The sequence below is a fragment of the Clupea harengus genome, chromosome 19 (assembly GCF_900700415.2).
Source record: "Clupea harengus chromosome 19, Ch_v2.0.2, whole genome shotgun sequence".
In the NCBI taxonomy this organism is placed as follows: domain Eukaryota; kingdom Metazoa; phylum Chordata; class Actinopteri; order Clupeiformes; family Clupeidae; genus Clupea; species Clupea harengus.
In genome coordinates, this window is record NC_045170.1 from 24,598,847 (window position 1) to 24,611,391 (window position 12,545).

Below are 12,545 nucleotides of genomic sequence, written 5' to 3' on the forward strand. Positions count from 1 at the left end.
GTTATAATGAAGTGTTTGAGAGTGTACTAGTCATTTGACTCCAGTGATTTAATAGCACTAGTGCTTTCATGGCAAACTGTAGAGTATTGAAGTCTAGACAACATACATAATTGATCACCCAAACATAAACCAACACACACACAATTGACACCATGCATACAGATTCAAAAGCGTACCCATCAAATTCCAAAGGGGGATGCTTGCTTTGTAGATTCGTTTAAAAACGGCTAATCCTCCAGTTGCTTCAAACTGGAAGTGGAGGAGGCCAAAAAGACGGGGTTAACTCTATTAACTAAAGAGACCAAGAGGTCATCAAAGGTCCCTAGGGCTTTTCACACAGCACTGTATCCAACAACAATTTGGCAAAGTCCAAGTCTTGCCCTAAATGGTAGAGAAATAAAATTCTTATGCAGATGATTCACCCCATAGTCCTATGGCACGAGCCCCATAACAAAATACTGCCGTAACAGAAAAGAGTGGGCACTAGAGAAAAAGGGCTTTAAAAAAGCCCGATTTCATGGATCAATTTCGACTTCATCTTCTAGGGGAACCACACTACAACAGACAGTGGAATAGTTTTTTTTTAAATATAACTAGCAATGTATTAGTGGACAAATAATCTGTCAAATCAATCAATCAAAATGATATAATATTTATATCATTATACTATATACAACAAATCCCAAGGGGATATTCCACCTTTCAAGACTTGATCTTTTTTCAAAGTAGATACCCTCTGTCTTCAGTCAATTGGAAATGGGACAATTAAAAGTTGTTTGTTTAATTGTTCGGCTGCCCTTTTATTCTCAAGAAAGTCATTCAGTTTTGTTCATCATCATGTTTGCCCTATCCCAAGCACCCTCATGCAGTGACGAAAGAACACCCAGTAAACCCTGGTTTCAGGTGCAACTAATATCCATCCTTACAATAACCTTCAAGCCATTATTTACAATACTCCTTCAGGATGAGAGCTTCCCCCACAACCGCAATGATGGTCTGTCTTTTACAATTCAAGTTTCTTTATCAACTAACTTAGTATCCCTCATACGCTACCTGCCAAGTAGCATATTTATTTCCCCCACTTACTATCTACAATCAATCTTCTTGATTGTACCTTAGTCATCTACAAATTTGTAAGTCAACCTATTAAATGTCATGAGACTGAAACTATTTTGGCACATATTTTCCTACCACCATTCATACTGTTTCTGCTGTGTCATCAATCCCTTACCTCCAGATATTTATGAATGGAATTGGATCTGGCTGGTAAGATTCACAGCAGACTAAAACTATGGAACCGAAATCACCCCATTGAAAAGCCAGTATTCTTAGTGAAAGTGATGTGTTTTAAGAAGTGGTGGATATCTGTCTGCAGTGTGAAAAACACCCTGCTCAAAAATGATGTGATGCTTTCAAATGTCTTCCTTCCCTTGCAACCTTGGGCAAGTAGACGACCCTGAACTTGGTCCCTAGCCTTTTGAGGACTATAATCACAAATATGTAATTAGAATGTTGCCAACTGAAGGTTCCATTTGATGATGGAATAACTCATTTAAGCGACTGTTATGAATGGCAGTCAATGTAAATTCTTGATCTTTACGGTATAATTCTGGAATGAATTGCAAAAAAGTTGTTAGATTAGGGTTGATGCACTTTTTTCAATGGCTTCTTGCTGGCTGAAATATGCATGTCACTTTAAATGACACACTGAAGGTGCCTGCCAAATGAATGAACAGAAATGGAAATGGCAGTAACCACTACTGAGGCCTAGTGACCTAAATCATACAGAGTCCCCAGCCGGCAGTAGTCCACACACAGCCTAATGCTTGCCCCACAGTGGAGGAAAACCCTCCCGACACTCGCACGGGCGGTCCTGACTCGAACGTCACCAACCAGAGCATAGACATATTAATAAGGAACGGCATCTCCATGGCAGTGGGAAGTAAGAGAGTGTATAAAAATGACTACATTTCTAAATGATCACAGGTTTCATTCTCTCATCCACCTGTGTACAGATAATAACTAGACGTACCCGAATAGCAGTGTGTAATATGCCCGCCGCATGAAGTGTGACAATGAGCAAGAATTAAGTGAAATAAGATATTGTCCAAGTGTTATCTTGAATGATATATTTCTGGCAACAATAGACTAGAATGTCTGCACACTGATAGGGTGTGAAGCAGTACCTGTGGGGTACCTGGTGTTGCGCACTGTCTAATGAATATGAGGATGACTGTGACTTTATAACAGATATGTTCTTGTGCTAAAGTTCAGCATTTTGTGAACGTTACATGTATACATAATCAACAATATGAGCTTCATTGTATGTTGTTCAACTGTACTTGGCGTTATTTACAAAGTTTTGAAAAAAATATGTTTGTACATATGAAATGTAGGATTATTAGTTGAAGGCAAGAATGTGTTTGAAAACAACAATAAATGTAGAGTATCAACATTTATAACAGGACAGGGGGTTTACATGATCAAAATAATAACAAGTTTAAACATAGCCACAGGCAGTGATCATCGGGGTCAAAGCAGATTTGTGCAAGCTGCGCCAAGTAGGGAAAGGTTGAATGATTTTTTTTACAGGTGAAAGAGGACCATTTGAATTTTGTAAATATTACGTGAGGATTAGATCAAATGAATATGTATGTGAGTGAGTGAGTGAGTACTAGGTTAGCCACTTTTACTTGTTAGCAGGCAAAAGTTACAAGGAGGCACGTTCACACAAAACAAAGTCAGATGTTTTCCCCTCCGGTGTGGGCGGGATTTAATTGCGCTCTGTCTCTATATAAAAGCATTCCACCGAAATCATTCACAGAATAATTGTATTGCTGCCACCAACTCCATTGCTGGTGAAGGCTGTGTCAGTAGGCCAAGGATAGAAGATCAGAATTCTTTGAACACCACTTTGAAGAACATAAACATATATGAGCCTCCTCTCCTATCTCAGCCTCTAACCTATCTGTTGGTAGTATATGCTCTGGCTTTTGGTAGCACTAAATGTGACCCCACTCTACTCAAAATCAACTCCATTCAAAATGGACCCTTTTCATAGGTGTTTTATGCAATCTTCCCTGGTAATAATAACACCATTATTGGTTTGGCCAAGATGTCTCAGATGTATCTTGAAATGACCTATCTACCTATGATCGTGATCTAAAATTTATTTTCTTATGTGTCATTCTAAAGAACAGTGGAATAAGCAGTTCCATTCCACGTTGAGCAGCAGGTTGTTGTTCTGACACCACAATATCATGGCTCTCCTCTCTGGTCTGTAGTGAGATATGGCTCCATCTCATGATGGTGGTGTCATCAGCAAACTTGATGAGAGTGTTGGAGCTGTGTGTGGCCATGCAATCATGGGTGAACAGGGTTGGGTCTACAGGGGGCCTAAGCACACATCTCTGGGAAGTCCAGGATCCAGCTGCACCGGAGGAATTCATGCGCAGGTCTTCGTGATGAGTCTGGATGGTGCTCTGGTATCAAAAGCTAAGCTGTAGTCAATGAGCAGCATTCCCAGGTGGGAGAGGGCAGTACACAGTGCAAATGCTATCGCATCATTTGCGGACCTGTTTGGCCTGTAGGCAAATTGGAGTGGGTGGGTCAAGTGTGGTGGGCACGGTGGATATAAGGTGAGCTGCTCAATAAAAAATGAGTTGTGAGTCATAGTGAGCATAGTGAGTGAGTTATTGAGGCAACTCATGTTTGGTTTCTTTGGGACTAGGATGACCTCTAGGATGACCTCTAGGATGACCTCTAGATGACTTCTAGGATTACCTCTGGGATGACCTCTAGGATGACCTCTGCCAGTCTGTAGGCACATGCTTTGAGAGTGGTCTGGGATATTGGCCGGTCCAGGAGCTTTGCCTGCATTTACCTTTTGGAAGGATTTGTACACGTCTACCTGAGATATTTGACATGGGCAGTTGCGTTGTTCTAACAGATACTCCGACCTGGTATGGTTCTCAAAGTGGGCATAGAAGGAGTCCAACTCCTCTGGAAGAGAGGCAGGCATCTCCCCAATGTTACAGCCCTTTCCCTTGTAGTCTGTGATGGCTGTTAGCCCACTCCACACATGTGCCTGGTGTTGTAGTCACTGTAACATGACTGCATCTTTTAGATTTGTATACCTTCTTGTATTGTCTCTTGGCCTTTTTTATGGACTTTCTGAGTTCGTACCACGTTTTCCTGTACTCCCTAGGGTCTCCAAAATGAAAGGCTGCTGTCCATGCTCTGAGCGTCAAGTAGACCTCGCCGGTAACCCATGGCTTCTGGTTTGGAAGTCTGTCTAGTCACCTGTGGTACAACTTCATTGATACATTTGTATCCCGTTACGTACTCAGTGTAATTGTTGATGTTGTTATTAGTGGCGATCGGGAAAACATCCTAGTCTGTAGTGCGGAAACAGTGGCGCAGCGCAAGGAGGTGTCTGATTGGTCCGTTCCAGCGCTGTACTGTACACGTCACAGGCTGCTCGCATTTCAGTCTCAGCCTATAGGCTGGCAGCAGCCGGAGCGAGGATGATCTGATTTACAGAAGGCTGGGTGTGGGCGGGCTTTGTAGGCATGTCGATATGGAGTGTAAACATGGTCCAGAATGTTTTTTTACATGTTGATGGTACTTTGGCAAGACTTTCTTTAGATTTTTTTCGTTTGAAGCGTCATTCATGGATATTTGCTGTTGTCAACATTTGAATTGCGTCTTTCTACCTAACTGAACACTCACCAACTGACAATCTTTCACTTATCAAACATTTTTTAAATGAATATTCATTCATCTTGAGTGAACCATTGAACCATGGTTGTTAGACAAGAACGCTTTTGAGAAACGCCCCTGTTAGGCTACCGGATCTTCTTACCAAGGAGCCACTGTGCGTGTGCAGGTAGCTGATAGGCCTTGACAGGCTGTAATCAATCAAATATAGGGACACAAAATAAAACTCTTCTTACACTGATGAGGCCGCTCCATCATCTGCTCTAGTAAATATGTAGGACAACATTTTACCCCCTACATGCTGCATTACATCAATAACAACATTGTTGGAGCTATGGTGGTTTGAACGACAGAAGTGGCTATTGACGATACAGCCACTATGGTTTTGAGACACAGTCGTGAGTGGTTTGGTATTTCAGCCAACACTCCAGCGTACCACAGATGTTCAGCAATGACAAGGACGAGTTTTTTTTCAAGTGCACCCCTGGTTCTTAATTCATCCAACTTATTATCCGGGGATTTGGGCATTTACTATGCGAACGCTAGGACATGGGGAATGGTTTTGGCTGTTCCCCAGGACCCCGGCTCTTTTCCCCCTTATGCCACGATGATGTTCCTGCCCAGGTAACCAAGGTACAGTGACGTTACATCCAGCCAAAGGAAAGTCCTTCGGTGTAGTTCAAGATTGTGTTTTTAGTCTAATATCCTGGAGACTCTGTCTGTCAAACTTAATTAGTGATTTACATGTTACCAAAAAAACTAGAAAATAACATTAACAACAAAAATGTAAAGGGTTGTAGTGTAGTGTACTATAGTTGTTGTTGGAGCTATAACATATGCCAAAGCTTGTCTATACTGCCACCAGATGTGATGTGGTGCTTTGCAACAGATCTGTTGTTGGGTGAATAAGCTGGCTGTTGACAGACAGGCCGTACAGCAGCATTTACACTGGACCTCCTGTTCAACAGGGGACAGTGCAGTGAAATGAGCTTCTCTGCATGCCCCTCCAAAGGGCACTTAGATGGGGAAGTTTGCCCATTCTCAAGGCTGCCTCAGTCTGCAGCTCTGTGTCAGGTCTGATGATCTGTTTTTGTAGTGGTTTAAGCTGACCCCTGAAACATTAGATGGTCTGCTTTCTTGTAACTTTATTCTATCTATCTATCTATCTATCTATCTATCTATCAGTGAAGAACAATCATATTGATGCCGTGTATCTATACTGTTTGGATGACCACTGGTCAGGATTTTTTGGACCGCTGACAATACCGATGGAATTGCTCTTGCAGCCACATGTGCTTTCACTACACAACCTAGGACCGTAACCCATGTCACACACTGGAAATAATCACTTTGTGGATGCAACATCTTAGGTGAGGTAGAGTGGTTTGTTTGTACATTTGAAAAAAAGGAACTATTGGTCCTGGCAAACCTGTTGCCACTGTTGCCTTTTCCACATTCCTCAGACATTTGGTACCTGCAGTATATGTATGGGTAGTGAACTCTCCCACACACACACACACACACACACACACACACACACACACACACACAGAGAGAGAGAGAGAGAGAGATCCACCTACACAGATGGAGACACATGTTGCTGTGCCTCTATTCTCTCCCTTTTTAATAATTCAAGTGACTGAATCTCTGGTTACTGTTGGCTTGTAAGTGAAAGAAACCGAAAACATACAGGTATATCAACACACATACGCACACATACACCAAGACACTAGCATGACTACCCCAGCCCAAAGGTCAAAGGTTCAAGAGAGCTGATTCAGACTGACAACAGTGGAAGTCAGTGAAATAGATAGAGGGAGAAAGAAAGAGAGACTTGTTGCATGCTTTCATTTTCATGTGTATAGGTCTGCATCTCTGAAATCTATATTGTGTTTGTTATGTGCAGTAGGTTACCCTGGTAAATGATTGTCTAAGTGAATGTGTGTCTCGACTCAAATGTGTGTGTGTGTGTGTGTGTGTGTGTGCGTGTGTGTGGTTGTGGGGGTGTGAATTCATGTAACGTTAGACACTCATGGCATGAAAGGTCTGTCTCAACCAATAGGATGACTCCAGCTGTTCTGGTTGGAATACAGGTCACCATGGAGATGTGAGCTGTCAGACTGACTTACATTCACACAAAATGAAACCAGTACAATTGTTGTATAGGTTGCATAGAGGTAAAAACCACATCTATATACTACTCATAGACTAAAATGGTTTAGACACCTGACAACCACAGGAAGACTATGACACGCGTCATCCTCACCATAATAGACACGAACATTTGAGGCTGTTGTCATGACAACCCGTGCATCGATACTGACATCTCCTTAAACAGAGAAACCGCTTGCATACTGCCACCATGTGAGCGAGGTGCAGTTTTCAATCTCATGTCAAATGTCATAAATACGCGCGAACTGTCAAAACACAATTTCATCCCATCACGGACTCCACTGCAGCATTTACATACATTTTTACAAACCACTGCTATAACGTCTTATTACTGTGAGTTAAAATCCTTCCAGAGACTCTCTCATTGTTTAACAATGTGCATTTGTGTGAGTGTCTGTGTGTCTGTGCGTGCGTGCGTGTGCGTGCGCGCACGCGTGCGTGTATGATTATACTAATCTAAGGCGGGTTTTAAAGAGAGGTGGCGCGTGGGGCTGTGTTCTGCCTTTTGGTCATCCACAATCAGTACCCAGTGGTCGTTTTCTCATTACCATAATAATATCTGATAATCGATAATCACAGTCTCGTGGGCACATCCTGTGACAAGTTTGAATTGGGCACAGTATTGCGCGTCGCTGGCCGTTCAGGGGTAAGGGTATTTAAAAATGTCTGAAGGAGAAATCTGATCATGAAGGGCTTCATATCGGCAGATACACTGTGCCCACATCAGCTGCAGATGTTCCTGCTCTATATGTGACATCGACGTAGAACATAGATAACACAGGCATTCAAACACGTGTTAAATTAAAAGCGAGGGGAGGGAATAAAATATTGGCAGGGTGCACAGATGTTGCTCGCGCACTCACTCACCAGCCAGAACCAGCCTTGTACTCCGTCTTGCTGCAGCAGTGGCGGTGTGTTCCTCTCGTGCTCCTCTGAGCTCCCGCGGTAGGCTTACAGAACCGACAGCTGCGATGCCAACCTCCGCGCGCTGCATTTTTACCTCATGGACGCATGAAGCATGAGAACAATCCACTGCTCTCGTCAATTTGTCTGCCAGTGTCTTCCTCCCTCACTGTAGCATTCGGTTCGGAAACAGGCTGCTGTGATTCGGCATCTGGACCCAAAAAAAAAAAAAAACTAAAATGTGAAGTGCTTCTGTTGCCTCAGTGCCACCCTGTAAAAACGAACATTTTTGCTTTACTATGACTGTATGGACCTGTCTGATGACAGGCGAAGAGAAATGGAGCGAAGCTGAGAGAAAGAGAGAGGAGAAATAGTGATTTACGGGCTGTGTTCCTTGCGCCCTCTGCAATTCCAACCAAGAGGAATGTGGTTTGCGCGAGCTGCAGACGTACCTCGACTTTGGGCGCATCCGGGACTCCGTAGTTAACATCGGGATTGTTCGGTACCTGAGAATTATGGGAAATGATGTTTTTTTTTAGCAGTTTGTCTCCACTCTTGCACAATCCCGTCTTATTTATGCGAAGGTGTCTAGATGGATGGCAGTGCTATATCTGGGTGGAGGTGTGTATAGTCTGACATATTGCTGAAGAAGAGCAGACTAAGGGAGAGTAACTATAGTAGGGTATTCCCATCAACGACAACACACACAAGATTCTTACATCACATGTAAGAATACCCAGGGGGCTTAAGACATGCCTTTGATTCATAACATTTGGAATATTTTAGATCTAAACATTGACTCCTAACTTCCAATGATATAAAGAGGTGGCACTTCAAGGACTTCTCAGGCTAATGGGAAGATGGACATTGGTAAGCAAAGCCCTTTCAGCCTTGTTTCCATTTGAGATACTTACACCCTTCCTTCTTACTTTGCCATTTCCCACCAATTTTGTGTCACAAACCAACAGCCACAATCATGACTCTCAGAAGACAATATGCGGTATAGTCTGAGACAGCTTTAGAAAGTTACTTAACCAAACAGTTACGCCGACCAAACCCAGACATCCCAACTGGTATCATCATTTGTTCGCAAACTCACTGAAGGCAGCCTGAAGTTTATAATGATTAGGTGTAGTAGATCAGATCAAACGACTCGACCTGGTGTGCTACTGCAAGCTAGGCAAAGAAGTCATCTATCACATGTCAAACAGATTAGGGAGCTACTGTAAAAGCACTAAAATAAGTCAATCCCTAGCTAGTCACCATGTCAGCTCACTTCATTGTCTTCCATTGATTATTTGTGGTCGAGATGAAATCACAGACATTAACTAATATAATGTTGAATGCATGGACAACATAGTTCAGATTGAAATCATTCTGTATTACATCTCAAAAGACAACATTATATTTGCCAATGTATGTACACGGCACCTACTGCCGGCTTTCCATTGGAGTGTTTCTATATTCCCACGGCTCTGTTCCCAGGGACCTCTGCTCCCAGGATTGTGTTACTGTTGTGTTACTGAGCTGGGGAACAAAATGTTTAATCCCCTACCCAGAGTATACTGAATATTATATATACTTACATCACTTAATGAAAGCAATACATATTCTTGTCTGATCTGTCACAATGTAAAACGTATGATAAACAATTGTAATGCATCCACTATAATGGCATGAGGACAGAATCCATTTGTTCTGTGTTTTAGTAGCCTTTATTAGTAAAGGCTATTTGAAAAGCAACAGACACACTGAATTGTAAAGAGGACCATTGAGCATACAAAGTGTGTCTTGTCTTATTAGAGTTTTTCTCAGTGGCTTTGGTATGCTTCTGGAATCATCCTTAAGCAGCACCACATAATGGATTACCTGCAAAAGCTCATAACTTGCTCACAATGATTAATTTAAGTCTGAAAGTTAAATAATTACTCCAATATATCAGTGCCACCAAAATGCAGGTCCTTTTGTCATGGTTTGTAACCAAGAATCAAAATACAAAGTCAAGTTGTCAATATAAAATTATGTTCTGAATGTGTGTTCATTTTTTCCAAAATAGCTTTTTACTTTATCTTTTGCTTCACCGTACCAGATTATTGCATGTCTCCAAATAACCAAATATTATTTTCCAGAAAGTGAAATGCTATTCATGTCACTGCCACAATTTGGCAGGTTTTCTCTCTTTGGTCCATTTCTCAGATGAGAGTTAAACATCTCAACACTGTTCAACCTCCACCTCATCTAGTCACTGGTGCACATCATAACAGCAAAGGCTCAGTCTTGTAAACATTTGGCAAATGCTTTTGTACAGTCATACAAAAGGGGATGTATTTGTCTTACCTTCCAAAACATCTAGGTATCTGTTCATTATGCAAGTCATGTCATGCAAATGGCTTAAACCAGTTATCATTATGTGTCAACCATATTCATTTTTGCTAAATTACTTGTCATTCAAACTTAACATGTAATTAATGAGGAATTATTCCATTTGTTCGAAGGCCAAACATGAATGTAAACTTCATAGGGTACCAAGCCACAGTGGATGAGCCAGGCCAGCGTGAGGGGAAATCCAGTACATAATAATATGTGCCACCGTATCAGACAACAATGTGTTCAGTCACATTTTCATCAGTGGGCTTTACAGAACACAACCCTCTGCCCTCCCAATACTCATCGTATGAGCGACATGACTTTTCTCAACGGTTTCTGGCTAATTTGACCATGTGGAACCAAACTAGGGTGCTGTCGTTTACTGTAACCCGAGAGAACATCGAGATTTTGCCACGCCCTTTTAGCACGCGTGCTCGTCCGTATCTCAGCTTCTGAAGGTCATAACACTTGAATTTGGTCTCAAAATGACCGGAATATGCATGTTTATATATGCACTATGAAGGTTTCTAAGCTCTAAAACCTTTACTTTTCGAGATATTCAAGACATTCAAGATTTGAAGCTTTTTGGGCCCCACGCGAATATCCCCCCCCAAAAATCTTGAGTATCTCTAAAGGTAAAGGTTTTAGAGCCTAGAAACCTTCATAGTGCATATATAAACATGCATATTCCGGTCATGTTGAGACCAAATTCAAGTGTCTATGACCTTCAGAAGCTGAGATACGGACAAGCACGCGTGCTAAAAGGGCGTGGCAAAATCTCAATGTTCGCTCGGGTGACAGTAAACGACAGCACCCTAGTTTTGTTCCTCAGGGTCAAATTAGCCAGAAACCGTTGAGAAAAGTTGTGCCGCTCATAATGCATACTCAACTTGAGCCTGCTAGTGGAGTACTTTTTGCGCCCCACGCGAATAAAAAAATATAGTTTTTTCTTGAATATCTCGAAAACTAAAGGTTTTAGAGCTTAGAAACCTTCATAGTACATATATAAACATGCATATTCTGGTCATTTTGAGACCAAATTCAAGTGTCTACGACCTTCAGAAGCTGAAATACAGATGCGCTGGACGCGTGCTAAAAGGGCGTGGCAAAATCTCGATGTTCGCTCGGGTTACAGTAAACGACAGCACCCTAGTTTTGTTCCTCATGGTCAAATTAGCCTGAAACCGTTGAGAAAAGTCATGCCGCTCATACTTCATACTCAACCTATGATCTGCTACTGGAGTACAATTGAAATTGTTGTAATTTTAACAATGACAAAGGGACTTGCATTTTAGTGGCACTGACATATTCATTGACAGAATTATTTACTTTTGAGACATATCATTTGAGGAAGTTATGGGCTTTTGCAGGCAATCCATTGTTTGGTGCTGGTTGCATGAATTGTTTTGAGAAATTGACTTGCTGTTTTGAAAATGAAAGTGACTGAGGAAACTGTAACTCAACAAGGCACCAAGGGATTCAAAGATACCATAGCAGGATACAGAAAATCCCTTGAGAGACTTGACAGTAGCAACAAATGCAGAGAAACAATGGAACAATCTTGCATGCAATAAACATTCTTTGAGAACCAAGTAATGTTATCCAATCATGATGATCATAGACATTTCATCATTCTGAAAAGAACTTTGCTATTATATAAAGTGCAGAGTAAAATAGATAGAACAGTAATCAGTCTTCCTTGTCCTCCAAACCATTCGCTAATGCCGTTTTTGTGGAGGAAGTTTAGATTGATTCAAATTACCACATAACGTACGTAATTTAGCATGCTGCTTTTTATGACCACATACAGTATGTAATTTAGCATGCTGCTTCTTATGACCACATACAGCACGTAATTTAGCATGCTGCTTCTTATGATACAAAACCTCTTTCACTCTCATGAATGAGATTCCCGTGAATGATTTTGAGGCAGGTACCATTTTGGTGAGAATATGACTATACATATTGTTGGCTGATATAGTGTCACACTGTTAGTGGATTGTCCATCATGCTGGCCTTACACATCCACTCTGGCATGATGGCCTATAATTGTATCAATATTCATCAAGTAAGCAATCAAGATTTGAATGACAAGTTATTTAGCACATGTTCCAAAAAAATTGCCATATCTCTGAAATTGATGAGGTACATGGCTGACACAAAATCGACAAAATGACACCCATTTGAATGTCATAATTTACACAATGAATAGATACCTAGATGTTTTTCCAAAAGTTCAAAAGAATGAGAAACTGCTGTTATGATGGGCACACGTCACTAGACGATGAGGAGGCTGAACAAACAGTTTTGAGAATTCTAATTCTGATCTAAAGAATGTACCAAAGCGACTGAGAAAAACAGTAAAGGAATATAGAACTGGTGAA

The 12,545-nt window shown here is 41.5% G+C and overlaps 1 protein-coding gene across 1 annotated transcript in view; it reads right to left on the reverse strand.

Annotated features, from left to right (window-relative positions):
* Positions 1 to 8,054, reverse strand: part of ahdc1 (AT hook, DNA binding motif, containing 1) — a 22,566-nt gene extending 14,512 nt beyond the window's left edge. The window contains exon 1 of the mRNA XM_031586023.1: positions 7,759 to 8,054. The gene's annotated coding sequence lies outside the window, so the exon portion shown is untranslated. The remainder of the gene's footprint in view (positions 1 to 7,758) is intronic.
* Positions 8,055 to 12,545: the final 4,491 nt, after the last annotated feature.